General features: G+C 43.8%; 1 non-coding gene across 1 annotated transcript; it reads left to right on the top strand.

Moving 5' to 3' along the window:
- The first annotated feature begins 2,951 nt into the window (after positions 1-2,951).
- Positions 2,952-3,058, top strand: LOC144682348 (U6 spliceosomal RNA). The gene has a single exon (XR_013576999.1). It is a non-coding gene; the product is annotated as a U6 spliceosomal RNA (small nuclear RNA).
- The last annotated feature ends 12,344 nt before the right edge of the window (positions 3,059-15,402 follow it).

The following is a 15,402-nucleotide window of genomic DNA, read 5'->3' as shown; positions in this document are numbered from 1 at the left end:
ACCCCCATGACCCCCTCCCCACTCCCCCCCCCCACAACCACCCACCGTCCCGCCCTTCGGCTCCAAACTCCCCACCATGGGCCATGGAAAATACCCTACACACCCGGTCATAGTGCCTAATTTCACTCAGTTAATAAGCTGGCTGATACTACAGCAAGAAATTAACATTTGAGTGAAAGCATTACCCCTGTGTTGCTTCGACTGTGCAAGCATCACCAGCTCATTCCAATCTTCAGGTTCTTCAGGGTGGTGCCCTCAGCCCAAATATCTGCATCAATGACCTTCCTTCCATCTTAAGGTCAGAAGTTCGCTGACGACTGCACAATGTTCAGCACCATTCGCGAATGATCGGATACTGAAGCAGCCCATCTCCAAATGCATTAAGGCTTGGGCAAATCCAGGCTTGGGCTAATATGTTGCGAGCAAAATTTGCGCCACACAGGTGCCAGGCAATGACTTTCTCCAACGAGAGAAAATCTCACCATCGCTGAATCCCCCACAATCAACATTTTGGATGCTGCCATTGACAGGAAACTGAACTGGGCTAGCTGTGTGAGTACTGTGGCTACAAGAGCAGGTCAGAGGCTAGGAATCTCGCAGAGAGTAACTCACCTCCTGACTCCCCAAATCCTGTCCACCACCTACAAGGCACAAGTCAGAAGTGTGATGGAATACTCCCCACTTGCCTGGATGAGTGCAGTTCCAACAACATTAAAGAATATTTCCACCATCCAGGACAAAGCAACCACTGATTGGCACCCCATCCACAAGCATTCACTCTCTCCACCACCGACTCACAGTGGCAGCAAGGAGTACCAGTTGCAAGATCCCCTGAAGGAACTCGCCAACTCTCCCTAGAGAGCACCTTCCAAACCTACGACTGCTACTTCCTGGAATGACAAGGGCAGCAGACACATGGAAACACCAACATCTGGGCGTTCCCTACCAAGACACCCTCCACGCTGACTTGGAAATATATCGCCGTTCTTTCACTGTCGCTGGGTCAACATCCTAGAACTCCCTCCCTAACAGCAATGTGGGTGTACCTACATCACAGGGACTGCAGCGGTTCAAGAAGACAGCTCACCACCACCTTCTCAAGGGCAATTAGTGATGGGAAAAATTGCTGGCCTTGCCATTGATGCGCACATCCCATGAATGAATCAAATTAGTGGCAGGGGCCATTGTGATGGGAGACATTCCACTATTAGATGCCTCCTGACGTTAATACATAAATAACAAAGCCGACGTTCTCTTCCCAAAACAGAGGTCCCTCAGCATTCATTTTGCCAGTATTCTTTCCTGGGAATGCGAAATTCTTGTTCGTCTTGTTTTATCATTTTCTCAGATTTAATTCAGGCGTGTAGTTATTTCGAAACCGTCCTAAAATATGTACGCGTGGCGGCTCCGCAAATGTCGGCTCCCACAAACGCATAAACATTGGCTACAATGGCAATCCTCCTGGGACCGAGTAATTCGTTAGTATGGTTTCATTCAGCGCACAGTCCATATGCTTCCTGTCCCCAATGCGTAGCCCGAGTCGCGGCTGGTGCATTGACTCCTCTTTAAAATCCATCATCACCCACAGTGCTTGATTCGTTATTGATTGGTTCGCTGTGGATGAAATCGAGCAGCCACGCGCCCTCCGCCCCCCACCCCCGCCCGCCCCACAAACAAGTCTCACTATTTCGAATTTCAGTCCGAGCAGTAGATATAGTCCACACTACATTTTCAGTTCTATTTCTGTATAAAACTCCAAGCATAACACTTGTAAATATCGATGTTTTTGAACATATTGTTAGGCCGCTGCCTTCAGCTGGTTGACACCTGTTACTTTATACTTCTGCGCAGCGCCCTGAGTGAGGTCAACTGATTTCTTGATTTTGGTGGACCCTCCTTTCCATTTAGATGCAAGGGCGTGTTCCTTACAGCCACAATCCATTAGCATTACCGTGTTACGGACCTGAAGATAAAAAGACGATTGCCTTGCCGCGCCCCGCCCTTCCCCTCCCCGCCCACGGCGGTCACCCAAACTCTTCCCGCAAATAACATCTCCGTGTAATTGATGCTGACTGAATAGAGCTGCGGAACTGGCGCGCCACTGGCAGCACTGATATTATTGCCCACCTGCCTCCGCTCCCTGGCTCAGGGGGGACTGAAAATCACGCGTCGTTTCAAGTCGTCAACTGAACTGCAAACCTGTGCCCTTTACTGAGGTCGCCGAGAAATATATTTACGGTGAGCGACCAATTGACTTTAAATTTCTAAAATTTGTGCGAGCTTTCTACTTCCTTGGTGAATTGGTTGTCAATGCAAGGTTGTTGTTACTCTACTTTCCTTCAGAACTATTAACCATGTAAACTGTTGTAAGTAGCTGTTAACATTTTTGCCTGAACCAATTCAATTGTGTTTTTTTTATTTTTGCATCTGCATTCATCATTTTAATTCGCTTTCTCTCTCTTTCTTGTGTGTGCACAGTCAGTAACATCCTTGGCTTCCATTTTCTCACAACTGCTGGTGATAGTTTTATCAAGTGGAAAAGCCTATGAATGCGCCACTGACATCAAAGAGCAGGAAATGTCTTCTAACGCGCCTTTCTCCATTTAGGAATATCTCGGAAGTGAGCGTTTGGGAAGGTGCAGGGAGTGTGCAGGCTGGCAAAATGACATGGAATGGTATCGGCGGAGCGTCGCTCTTTTCCCGCTGTCATGTCATTTTGCTAGCGCCGCTGACCGCGGAGAGCCCAAATGAGCCACACGTGGAGGCGTGAAGTGGAGCTAATTAAGCTCCACTTCACGCCTCCGAGGTGTCAGCTGTGGCTCAGTCCATAGCACCCTCGCCTTTGAATCAGAAGGTTGTGGGTTCATGTCCCACTCCCGGAGACCAAGAACTGTGATTGTACTCGAAAGAGTTACAATCTGTGACTGTTGATAACTCAAAAGAATTTTTAAGTGCTCGCTTCGGCAGCACATATACTAAAATTGGAACGATACAGAGAAGATTAGCATGGCCCCTGCGCAAGGATGACATGCAAATTCGTGAAGCGTTCCATATTTTAGATTTTCAAAACATTTCACCTTCTGCAGAACATGCACAATTTACACGTTTAAGAGGTGTCAGCTGTGGCTCAGTCCATAGCACCTTTGCCTTTGAATCAGAGGGTTGTGGGTTGGTGTCCCACTCCTGGAAACCAAGAACTGTGATTGTACTCGAAAGAGTTGCAATCTGTGACTGTTGATAACTCGAAAGAGTATCAAATAGGAGGAAGAGGTGTCAGCTGTAGCTCAGTTCATAGCACCCTCGCCTTTGAATCAGAGGGTTGTGGGTTCATGTCCCACTCCCGGAAACCAAGAACTGTGATTGTACTTGAAAGAGTTGCAATCTGTGACTGTTGATAACTCGAAAGAGTATTAAATAGGAGGAGGGAGGTGTCAGCTGTGGCTCAGTTCGTAGCACCCTCACCTTTGAATCAGAGGGTTGTGGGTTCATGTCCCACTCCTGGAAACCAAGAACTGTGATTTTACTCAAAAGAGTTGTAATCTGTGACTGTTGATATCTCGAAAAGAGTATCAAATAGGAGGATATACACTGCTTCAAGTGCTTTCGAATCCTACAATTATACAGCATAGGAATGGGTCATTAGAGTCCACACCATTGTTTTTCTCCAAGTGGACCATTTAGTTAATTCCAAAACAAAAACAGAATTATCTGGAAAAACTCAGCAGGTCTGGCAGCATGGGTGGAGAAGAAAAGAGTCGACGTTTCGAGTCCTCATGACCCTTCAGCAGAACTGAGTATAGTTAGGAGAGGGCTGGTTTAAGGTGATGGGGGGGGGGGGGGGGTGTGGGGAGAGAAGTTGGGGGGGGGAGGTGGTGTGGTTGTAGGGACAAGCAAGCAGTGATAGGAGCAGATAATCAAAAGATGTCACAGACAAAAGGAACAAAGGGGTGTTGAAGGTGGTTATATTATCTAAGAAAATGTGCTAATTAAGAATGGATGGCAGGACACTCAAGGTACAGCTCTAGTGGGGGTGGGGTGGAAAGGCTGACAAGTTAATTCCACTCTCATTGTCGGTTTCCATAAACTTTCCTATTCCATTTTCCTGCAAATACTTGCCAATGGAAAGGATTGCCTGCTTCAACAACGTAATGCAGCAGACAGTTCCAGTTTCCAGGCCCCGGGAAAGAGTGTTCTACATGTCCATTTTAATGATTTGCGAATGTAAACTTTTCCCTGCATTTTACTATCCATCTAGCCAGTGAATTGAAAAGGTTTAGCATAGCTTTTAAGCTCCAAGTCACTATAAAGCCAAGACTTCCCTATGCACTTTTACCCTAGTTTACTGACTTCCAGTGAGCATTGTTTCAATAGCTTCAGTTTATTATCAGTCAGAACCCACAGGTCTCTTTCAGTTTCTATGCAGGTTATTTACTTTCTGTTGAAGTAACATCTGAATACAATGGGGTAGTTTCCCTCTTGAGTGAGACTGAAGGTAACTGAGCCATTGTGATAGTTCCAGCCAGTTTCCCAGAAGGCCCAGTCAGTTGTGGCAGCCGGGTGTGATTTGTATATCATTGACCAGCTGTCAAGGCATTGGGATCATTGATAGGCAGATGGTCTGAATGCAAGGTGCGTGCTCTATTTGATACATCCAGCATTTAAAGGGTGAATTTAACTTTTAAAGCAAGCTACATAGTCATTCTCACAAGGTGTTGTCTGCTGACTGCAGGTGATCTCAGACCTGTTATTGGGCCTCAGAAGTGTGACTTCTGTTGCTTATCTGTGTGATTTTTCACGACTAGCTGTTCGTTCTGTGGTCTCGTGTGAGTTCTGCCGTTTTCCTAGTTGCTTGCAGAATGTGGAGGTGAACAGCTTCACAGCTCAGTGATCTCAGAGTGGAGGTACAGATGGAGCAATTGTGAGAGAGCAGGAAGGTCCTCTTCCCAAATTGATGCGCCAGGATAATGAAACATCTACAACTGCAGACCTGTAAGGAGGCTATCGAGCCCATGGCATTATCATAAGGACATTGAAAAGGAGATTCAACATTGGTTCTTCCCCCACCTCCCCATCCTCAACCTGCCAGCGCACACTGCATACTACTCTAATCACAGCAGATCAATCGATTCACTTTATTGGCCATGCAGAAATTCCTTTCGGGTACGTTGCTCATTTATTGAAAAATTACATACAAATGAATTATAACAATAAAAGAAAGGTAATTACCCAAGCACAGCACTCTAACTTTAATTAAAATATGTATTAAAAACTATTCCAATACATTAAAATAATCAGCTAGTGACTCCCAACCTGAGTGCATCTGCTCACCCATACATCAAACTCCTGTTAAAAGTTCTTATAGGGAAGGGCACAAATGGGTCCAGGGATCAATTTGTCCTGCATCTGAGGGATTGTACCCTTTCCTCTGAATGCAACCAGCAGTAATACTGAAACAAGGGATGATTCTCATTGTTCATGACATTCTTTACTTTCATCAAAATTCTTCGAGAGTAGATTTCATCAAGGAAGATCTATTGATCAAATACCCTTCCTGCCTGGTTCAATAATCTCTGGACCCTCAAGGAGTCTGCTTTCTTAAGACAATGGTGCCAGGTGAGACATCCAAAAAGGATAGCACAAAGGATAACTACAGCCGTATAGAATAGTTTCATGATTGTGGAATCTACACAAAAGGATTTTAATTTTCTGAGGCAGTATAATCGTGCATGTGAGGCAGTATAATCGTGCATGTCCCTTGGCCACCAAGTACATTGTTGCTTCCAGTTCAACTTACATTCTACTTTGCTATCCAAATATTTGTAGTTAGTAACTATTTTAATGTCATTTCATAAATCTTCATGGGAATAATGTTATTAAATGGCTTTTTCCTAAAATCTATAACTAGTTATCTCGTCTTGTTTTCAATCAGTTTAAGAGAATTGCTATCGCACCATTTTACAGACTTCTCCATCAAGTTCCTATAGTTTCCTTCTTTATTTCTTATGAGATTCACAAGTACCGTGTCATCAGCATACTTCAGGATCATTATGTTGTCGTACCTCTGATCGACAATCATTTGTGCAGAGGATAAAAAGTAAAGGTGAAAGTACACAGCCCTGAGGAAATCCAGTATTTGTTAACATGGGTTCCGGGTAAATCCCAGAAACTAACACCCGGTTGCGAAGGAATTCACTGATCCAAACTGTGAGAGTAGGATTGACATCAAGGCTTTGCAATTTTTCAATAAGCTTGGATGGTTCCATAGTATTAAAAACTGAAGCAAAATCAACAAAGGTGATGGGCATAGTTGCCTAATCTATCTGTGTATGTTAGGTCAAATAAAGTAAGGTCAGAATAGTGTCATCCACTGGCTTATGAGGTTGATAGGCAAACTGTAACTGAGCAAAATGTAGAGTACAAAGATCTAAAAGACACTTTGTTAGACTCTGTTAGACTGGATATGTTTTCAGAAATCATGTTGTAAATTTCTAATGGACCCATCCCTTTCATAGTGATCACAATGGGGGGAGGTGGTGATGTTGTGGTAATATCATGGGACTAGTAATCAAAAGTCCAGCCTGATGCCCTGGCAACATGGGTTCAAATCCCACTATGGTAGCTGGTGGAATTTAAATTCAATTAATAAATCTAGAATATAAAGCTAATGATCATGAAACTATCATTGATTGTTGTAAAAACCCACCTTGTTTACTAATGTCTTTTAGGGAAGGAAATCTGCCATCCTTCCCTGGGCTCTGGGCTACATATGACTCCAGGCCCACAGCAAGGTGGTTGACTCTTAACTGTCCTCAGTTCAAGGATAGTCAGGGATGGCCAACATATGCAGCCTTGCCAATGATATCCACATCCCTTCTAACACCTTCCCAATAAAGGATGTCAGGCTGATGGCCTGGAACCCCCAGCAGCTCTAAATTAGACAATTTTTAGAAAATTTGAACAAAATGAACGAGATTCCAGTTTTATGGAACTTTCAATGACTTTATTAGGCTAATGAAGATACAGGACCCGTCCCACATTCTTAATCAGCTTTGGATAAATATTATCTGGATCTGGAGCCCCATCAAATTTCATTTTTCCTAAACTATCCAAATGACATTATTATCCATTTAATGCTAATATTTCCCCCCCCCCCCCCCCCACCACCCCACCAACGTGGGGGGGTTGTGTGGGGGTGTGTGCGAGCGGGCACGGACCCGATCAGCACCCCCGATTAGGTCCGCGCCGCCATTTTCCAGTGTGACACTTGCCCAGAAGCGCTGTGTGGGCGGGGGGAAGGGGGGATTCCCTGAGTCGGGAGGACGTTCTTTTACGCATGGACACGAAAGAGGGCAGAAATCTCCCTGAGACACAGAGGTGCCTCAGGGAGATTAGTTTGAAGTTTAAACTGTCTAAAAAAATGTCATAAAAATGTTTTATGACATGTCCCCTCATGTGAAACTGTGACATGAGCTGGGACATGTGCATTAATTTTAATTTAAAAATTCTGAAAATTTTAAATCATTCATGAAACCTCATCCCTCCCGTGGATGAGGTTCCATGAAAAATGCAAAGGCCGCCTGGGCTCTTCGCCTGCCTGCCAACCTTAAGGTTGGATAGGCAGCTTTCTCAATGGGCTTAATTAGTTCATCAATGGCCTCAACAGGTCTTTGACAGTTTGGCGGGCACACAGCCGACTCGGCTGCGCACCCGCTGAGCTGAAAATCTAAATGACGCACGGTGACATCGGGGCACATGCCCGACCTCACCTCACATCATTTTATGCCTCAGCGAGCAGGCTCTGTCCCCCACTCGCCAAGCCAAATATTCAGCCCATAATGTTTTTCATTACTGGGCAACCCTCGTCTGGAACATAAGCATCATCTATAGGCTGATGCCAAATAATTAATTAATCAATTGTAAGCTCTGCCATAACTGAAAATCAGTTTGAAGCTGCCCTACAGTATCCTTTAATGGTTGTATGCAGGTATTAATTGTCTTCTGACTTCTGACATATGTAATGGGACTAAAACCTCACACTGTATATTTTTATAGTATATATATATCCTCATGGCTAATTTCTAAAATTTTGAAACTGGACAATGACCTTTTAAAATGGCTGAAGTTGTGTCTGCCTGTCACCCTCGAACAATAAAGAACTATTTGGTCGTATTGCAGAGATTTGCACCTTGTTATCTCTGAAGAGATGCCCCACCCACACTGTTTCTACTGGAACTACTATACCTTTTGTACCATCACCTGCAAGGCTGATTCATCTCTGCATGCCTATCTCTTCGTGAAAGCCATTTCTACTGGAAAAATGGAAAAGTGAATTATCCAGCACCAGTTTTCAACCTGCCGACCTCTGTGAAGGAGGTGAAATAAATGACTGGGAACCAGTGAATATGGCCAGTAGGACTAAGAGGAAGGGCAGGCAGGGAGAAATTACTGAACACAGTGGGCCTGGGGGTCTGAAATGCATTTGTTTCAATGCGAGAAGTATAACAGGCAAGGCAGATGAGCTTAGAGCTTGGATTAGTACTTGGGACTATGATGTTATTGCTATTACAGAGACTTGGTTGAAAGATGGACAGGATTGTCAGATAAATGTTCCAGGATTTAGATGTTTCAGGCAGGATAGAGAGGAATGTAGAAGAGGTGGGGGAGTTGCACTGCTAGTTAAGGGGAATATCACAGCTGTATGACAGGAGGACGCCTCGGTGGGCTCATGCAGTGAGGCAATATGGGTAGAGCTCCGGAATAGGAAGGGTGCAGTCACAATGTTGGGGGTTTACTATAGGCCTCCCAATTGCAGGCCTATAGTTGAGGAACAGTTATGTAGGCAGATTTTGGAAAGATGTAAAAGCAATAGGTTTGTTGTGGTGGGTGATTTTAACTTTCCCTATATTGACTGGGAATCACAGTGCTAGGGGTTTGGATGGTGCAGAATTTGTAAGGTGCATCCAGGAGGGCTTCCTGAGACAATATGTAGATAGTCCAACTAGGGAAAGGGCAATACAGGACCTGGTATTAGGGAATGAACCCGGCCACGTGGTCGAAGTTTCAGTAGGGGAGCATTTCGGGAAAAGCGACCATAATTCAGTAAGTTTCAAGGTACTGGTGGATAAGGATAACAGGAGTCCTCGGGTTAAGGTGCTTAATTGGGGGAAGGCTAATTATAACAATATTAGGCAGGAACTGAGGAATCTAGACTGGAGGCTGATGTTTGAGGGCAAATCAACAACTGACATGTGGGGGGCTTTCAAATGTCAGTTGATAAGAATTCAGGACCGGCATGTTCCTGCTAGGATGAAGGATAAGCATGGCAAGTTTCAGGAACCTTGGATAATGAAGGATATTGCGAGATTAGTCAAAGAGAAAAGGGAAGCATTCATAAGGGCTAGAAGGCTGGGAACAGATGAAGCCCGTGGAGAATATAAAGAAAGTAGGAAGAAACTTAAGCAAGGAGTCAGGAGGGCTAAAAGGGGTCATGAAAAGTCACTGGCAACCAGGATTAAGGAAAATCCCAAGGCCTTTTATACATATGTAAAAAGCAAGAGGGTAGCCAGGGAAAGGGTAGGCCCACTCATGGACAGAGGTGGGAATCTGTGTGTGGAGCCAGAAGAAATGAGAGAGATACTAAATGAATACTTCTCATCAGTATTCACCAAAGAGAAGGACTTAGTGGTCGATTTGTCTAGGGAAGAGTGTGTAGATAGCCTGGATCATGTTGAGATCAAAAAAGAGGAGGTATTAGGCATCTTGAAGAATATTAAGGTGGATAAGTCCCCTGGGCCAGATGGGATCTATCCCAGAGTACTGAGGGAGGCAAGAGAGGAGATTGCTGGGGCCTTGACAGAAATCTTTATATCCTCACTGGCTACAGGTGACGTCCCAGAGGACTGGAGAATGTCCAATGTTGTTCCATTGTTTAAGAAGGGTAACAGGGATAATCCAGGAAATTACAGGCCGGTGAGCCTTATGTCAATGGTAGGGAAATTATTGGAGAAGATGCTTCGTGACAGGATTTACTACCATTTGGAAGCAAATGGGCGTATTAGTGAGAGGCAGCATGGCTTTGTGAAGGGGAGGTCGTCTCTCACTAACTTGATCGAGTTTTTCGAGGAAGTGACAAAGATGATCGACGATGGAAGGGCAGTGGATGTTATATACATGGATTTCAGTAAGGTCTTTGACAAGGTCCCTCATAGTAGACTGGTACAGAAGGTAAAGTCGCATGGGATCAGAGGTGAGCTGGCAAGATGGATACAGAATTGGCTTGGTCATAGAGGACAGAGGGTAGCAGTGGAAGGGTGCTTTTCTGAATGGAGAGCTGTGACTAGTGGAGTTCCGCAGGGATCAGTGCTGGGACCTTTGCTGTTTGTAGTATACATAAATGATTTGGAGGAAAATGTAACTGGGCTAATTAGTAAGTTTGCAGATGACACTAAGGTTGGAGGAGTTGCAGATAGTGAAGAGGATTGTCAAAGGATACAACGGGATATAGATTGGTTGGAGACTTGGGCGGAGAAATGGCAGATGGAGTTTAATCCGGACAAATGCGAGGTAATGCATTTTGGAAGATCTAATGCAGGCAGGAATTATATAGTAAATGGCAGAACCCTTAAGTGCATTGACGGGCAGAGGGATCTGAGTGTACAGGTCCACAGGTTACTGAAAGTGGCAACGCAGGTGGATAAGGTAGTCAGGAAGGCATATGGCATGCTTGCCTTCATTGGCAGGGGTATTGAGTATAAAAGCTGGGAAGTCATGCTGCAGCTGTATAGAACCTTGGTTAGGCCACACTTGGAATATTGCGTGCAATTCTGGTCGCCACATTACCAGAAGGATATGGAGACATTGGAGAGGGTGCAGAGGAGGTTTACCAGGATGCTGCCTGGTCTGGAGGTTATTAGCTATGAGGAGAGGTTGGAGAAACTCGGATTGTTCTCACTAGAGCGATGGAGATTGAGGGGCGACTTGATAGAAGTTTACAAAATTATGAGTGGCATGGACAGAGTAGCTAGTCAGAAGCTTTTTCCCAGGGTGGAAGAGTCAATTACTAGGGGGCATAGATTTAAGGTGAGAGGAGAAAACTATAGAGGAGATATGCGGGGCAAGTTTTTTACGCAGAGGGTAGTGAGTGTCTGGAATTCGCTGCCAGAGGAGGTGGTGGAAGCAGGTACGATAGTGGTGTTTAAGAGGCAGCTTGACAAATACATGAATAGGATGGGAATAGAGGGATACGGACCCTGGAAGTGCAAAATGTTTTAGTTGACGGGCAATATGATCGGCGCAGGCTTGGAGGGCTGAAGGGCCTGTTCCTGTGTTGTACTTTTCTTTGTTCTTTGTTCTTTCTTCACACCATTGGACTTTTGATTCTGGACTTTGCACACATGTGAAGTAATAATTCTTCTCCCTGTGGTCTTTGCCCAGTACATCTCTCTTTTTCTAAACCCTATTTACTGTATGAATGCACAGGAGCAACATAGTGACCCCGTTTCCCCCCACCCTCCCCACCACTGCATTTTGAGTATGTGCAAATAAACTAAATCTTTGAGTTCATCCTATCACGAGTTTGCAGTGGGGTTATTAATAGGAATTGGATCAGACTAAACCAAGGGGCTGGGAAATACGCCACCGCTTATAAAGGGGGAAATCAAAATCAAAATACCATTCTGTTTATGGACAGGTGGTGAGAGGAGGGGATGTTTAAATTAAACCCCTCCTGTCTATAACACATAGCTAAAGAAAACCTTTTGCTAGTGCTACCACAATTACATACTGTCTTTTTCAAAGATCTCTTAGCTAATTTTATAACTATTTTTGCCTTCCTTAATTTCATATGGTACTTTTTCCTGTTCTCTTTTGAGTTAAAAGCCTTGAGTGTGTTAGAACCTTCTTTTTCAGAACAATTGGTCTCTGTACCTTCTTTGTCAACCATAATGGTTTTCTTTATACTAGGTACCATTCTTTAAATAGCTGGGACATACATTGGTTCATTCTGTTTGAGAGTTTATTTAAATAGGGTCTATTTATCCTCAATATTTGATTTCCTATCTAGCAGGTTTGCCCAGTTGACTTTTACCAGATTTAAGCCATTTTCTAAAGTTAGCCCTCTTAAAACCTGAGTCTGGCAAAAACGACTCATCAAATACGATTAAACCTAATTATGTTTTAACATCAGGGATCTGATTCAAGAGTGAAGGGAGCAAAAGTAGGAGTTTTGCAATAACAACTTTTTATAGCTAGGCTGGTTTGCAATCTTGTAATATACAAAAATTTGCAATTTGGCAAAAGGAAGTCTAGCATGGAAAATCATGCTAGATGTGGTGATTGACAATGAGGTCAGTTGTTCACTAGTGCTGTTTCACTAGGAACAAGGGCATCAAAAGTGGAGTTAGATGTGAAGGAATGGTTTAGTAGTCTAACAAGAGATATCATGGCTAATGGGAGCCCAATGTGTAAGGGATTGGGAGTTAGCACATAATTAGGAAGTTAATGGGAAGGTTTTGCCATGGGAAATGTTGGGTTATGATTGGAAGGGTCATGAAATATGGGCGGAAAGGAGACATAAATGTGCTCAGAGGTAGTTTTATTGTCAACAATTTGTATTGGTATAGCACCCTTCAAGAAAAAGTCAGAGAACTGAGCACCAGTTGAAGAAATGCCATGAGGAATGGTGAGGTCAAGAGGCGGCCTTTGTGTGTGCAAGGAAACTTGTGTAAAGTGTGGTGAATAACTAATGAGAAGACACAAAAACTGAAAGAGGCACCCAGCAGAGTTTATATACAAGCTGATGTCATGGAAAATAAAATCTAAAGCAAGGGGAGGAGAAAAGGAAGGATATTGCATTGAGGACATCAGTAGGAGCTGGCCAGGCAGGAAACAAGAAGGATTTTGAAAGGGAGGATGGAACAGGGCTTTGTTCAACGCCTCCATTCAATCAGCAAGTGTGAGACCAATCTTCCGGTCACCTGTCATTTTAATTCTCCACTTGCTCTGATGCTGACCTCTCTATCCTCCAGCTCCTGCAGTGTTTCAAGGAAGTTCGATGCAAGCTCAAGCTACAGCACTTTATCTCTCAGATAGGCACTTTACAGCTTGCTGGACTCAACATTGAGTTCAACAATTTCAGTGTGCAACCTCTGCCTCCATTTTGTTTCCTTTTACTTTGTGTGTTTTGGTTTTATTGCCTTGTTTTTCTCTTTTTTTGCTTTTGGATGACAGCTGTTCATCAATCTACCATTCACACCTCCTCTAGGCACATAGTTTGTTTCTTTATTATCCATTATCATTCCCTTTGGTTTGCATCATCTACCCTTTGCTATTTAATTTCTCTTGCCTTCTCCCCTGTCGCAGGCCTTCCCTTGTGTTCTTTTTCCAAACCTTCTGCCTTTCACTTGCTTAAAAATTATTACATTTCTAACTTTTCACGTTTCTGATGAAAGACCACAGACCTGAGACATGAGCTCTGTTTCTCTCTCCACAGATCCTGCCTGACCCGCTGTGCCTTTCCAGCGTTTTCAGTTTTTATTTCGGATCTCCAGCAACTGCAGCATTTTGCTTTTGTCTCAGAACCAGGTGGAGTGTTTGATAGAGTGCTTGCCAGAGGAGTAGGGAAAGAGGCCAAAGTCTGATTTGGTGATCAGACCTATACTGCTGCCATGGCAACTACCGCAAGGAAAATGGTTAAAAGTATAACTTACTGCTGATGTTTCAGTTCGGGGAGAGAAAGTGTTTGATAAGCTCGAGAGACAATTGAGGAGGGCATACTGCTGAGAGTAGGGGAGGAGTAAGGGGTATGATTGTTGGGAAGAGTGCATGGACACATGAGAAAGGGACATATTTGAATAGGAATTAGTTGAGGAAAGAGTAGAAAAGAATTGTATGTATAGGGGAAGATAAGCAGTCCAAAATTAGAGGAGCCAAGTGAAAGGAAGCAAAACTGGAATAGAAACTAGATGAAACACAGTGAAGCAAAGGCGCTGTTAACACACTATCAGTGAGTGGAGTTAGTGTACACATAATCCAGAAACCACCTGGATATATGGTCAGAAATCAACTCAGATCTACCCAAAGGCATATGGAGGAGGTTGATGAAGACGTGGGAAGCCAGCAGCGGAGCAAATTCATGGCATTTTATCATTTGTGCACTATTAATACTTCATGGGATTGCTACATGTCGAGTGTGGGTGATGGAGGGGGATGGACATTTTCTCTGAGCGAGCTCATTAATTAATTTCCTCCCTTCGATTTGTAATTTAATTCGTAAATTTGAATTGTCCACAATAGCCTCCAATACATGAATTTTAATCTGAAGACAATCTCGTTCGAAGAAAAGAGTAAAATACTGAGGATGCTGGTGATCTGAAATAAAAACAGAAAATGCTGGAAAATCTCAGCAGGTCTAACAGCATCTGTGGAGAGAGAAGCAAAGTTAACATTACGAGTCCAAATAACCCTTCTTCAGAGTTCGTTAGAAGAAACCCTTGGCAAAAGGAAATTCGTGGAAGGAAAAAAATCTACAGTTCATGATCATTGCCCTAAAGACAGAAAACAGAACTAATCCTGACTGCAGCTGTTCAGCAACCATTATCTCTAAATAGGGAAGCAATATCCTGGTTAAGGGAGAGGGGTGGGGGTGGGGGGCAGCACATATATACCTTGAGCTGAGGGCGAGGGACAATTCAACTTGAACCTGACTATAATCCCTGAGGCAAGAGCAACCGAGCATGGTTTAGGGTAAATCCAGACTCGGCAGCTTGACTTTTTTGCTGGAGGTAGTAGTAAATACAGACTTTGGGCACTGCGCCCTCCTGTGGTAAAGATTGCTAAATACATACTGTGGTGCAGCGTCCCCATGTGGGAGCGACGGGTAAGTACGGGTCCTCAGAGGACAACAAATAAGCTTATCAGAGGCATAGGAAAACGTTGAGATTGGAAAATATCACTTGTCCATTTGCCTTCCCTCTGTGTTGAATTTTCCCTATGATTCCAGATATTTTTCAGATATAGTTTTCTTTGTGTAACCATTTAACAGGGCGAGCTGGCTATCAACCAGCCGATGGCTCAAACACATTACAAACTTAAAAACAAAAAGCTAAAAGCTACTGCGGATGCTGGAAATCCAAAACAAAAACAGAATTACCTGGAAAAACTCAGCAGGTCTGGCAGCATCGGTGAAGAAGAAAACAGTTGACGAAGAAAAGGCAAACATTACAAACTTCACTGATAAATCGCAAGGTTCCAAGTTCAAAGTAATTTAACTGACAATTTGTAGTATTGACACCAAAAAAATTCTTCATTTTTGCCTGAATCATCAAGGATGTCAAAACGTGGTGTTCCTGCACTCAGTGTTCTTCTCATAACAAAAGTCGTACCTCAGGTGCAGTGGGGCCGGGA

This window comes from Cetorhinus maximus, chromosome 6 (genome assembly GCF_964194155.1).
Source record: "Cetorhinus maximus chromosome 6, sCetMax3.hap1.1, whole genome shotgun sequence".
In the NCBI taxonomy this organism is placed as follows: domain Eukaryota; kingdom Metazoa; phylum Chordata; class Chondrichthyes; order Lamniformes; family Cetorhinidae; genus Cetorhinus; species Cetorhinus maximus.
The sequence above is the reverse complement of the archived record's forward strand: the minus strand, read 5'-3'. Positions and strand labels throughout refer to the sequence as shown.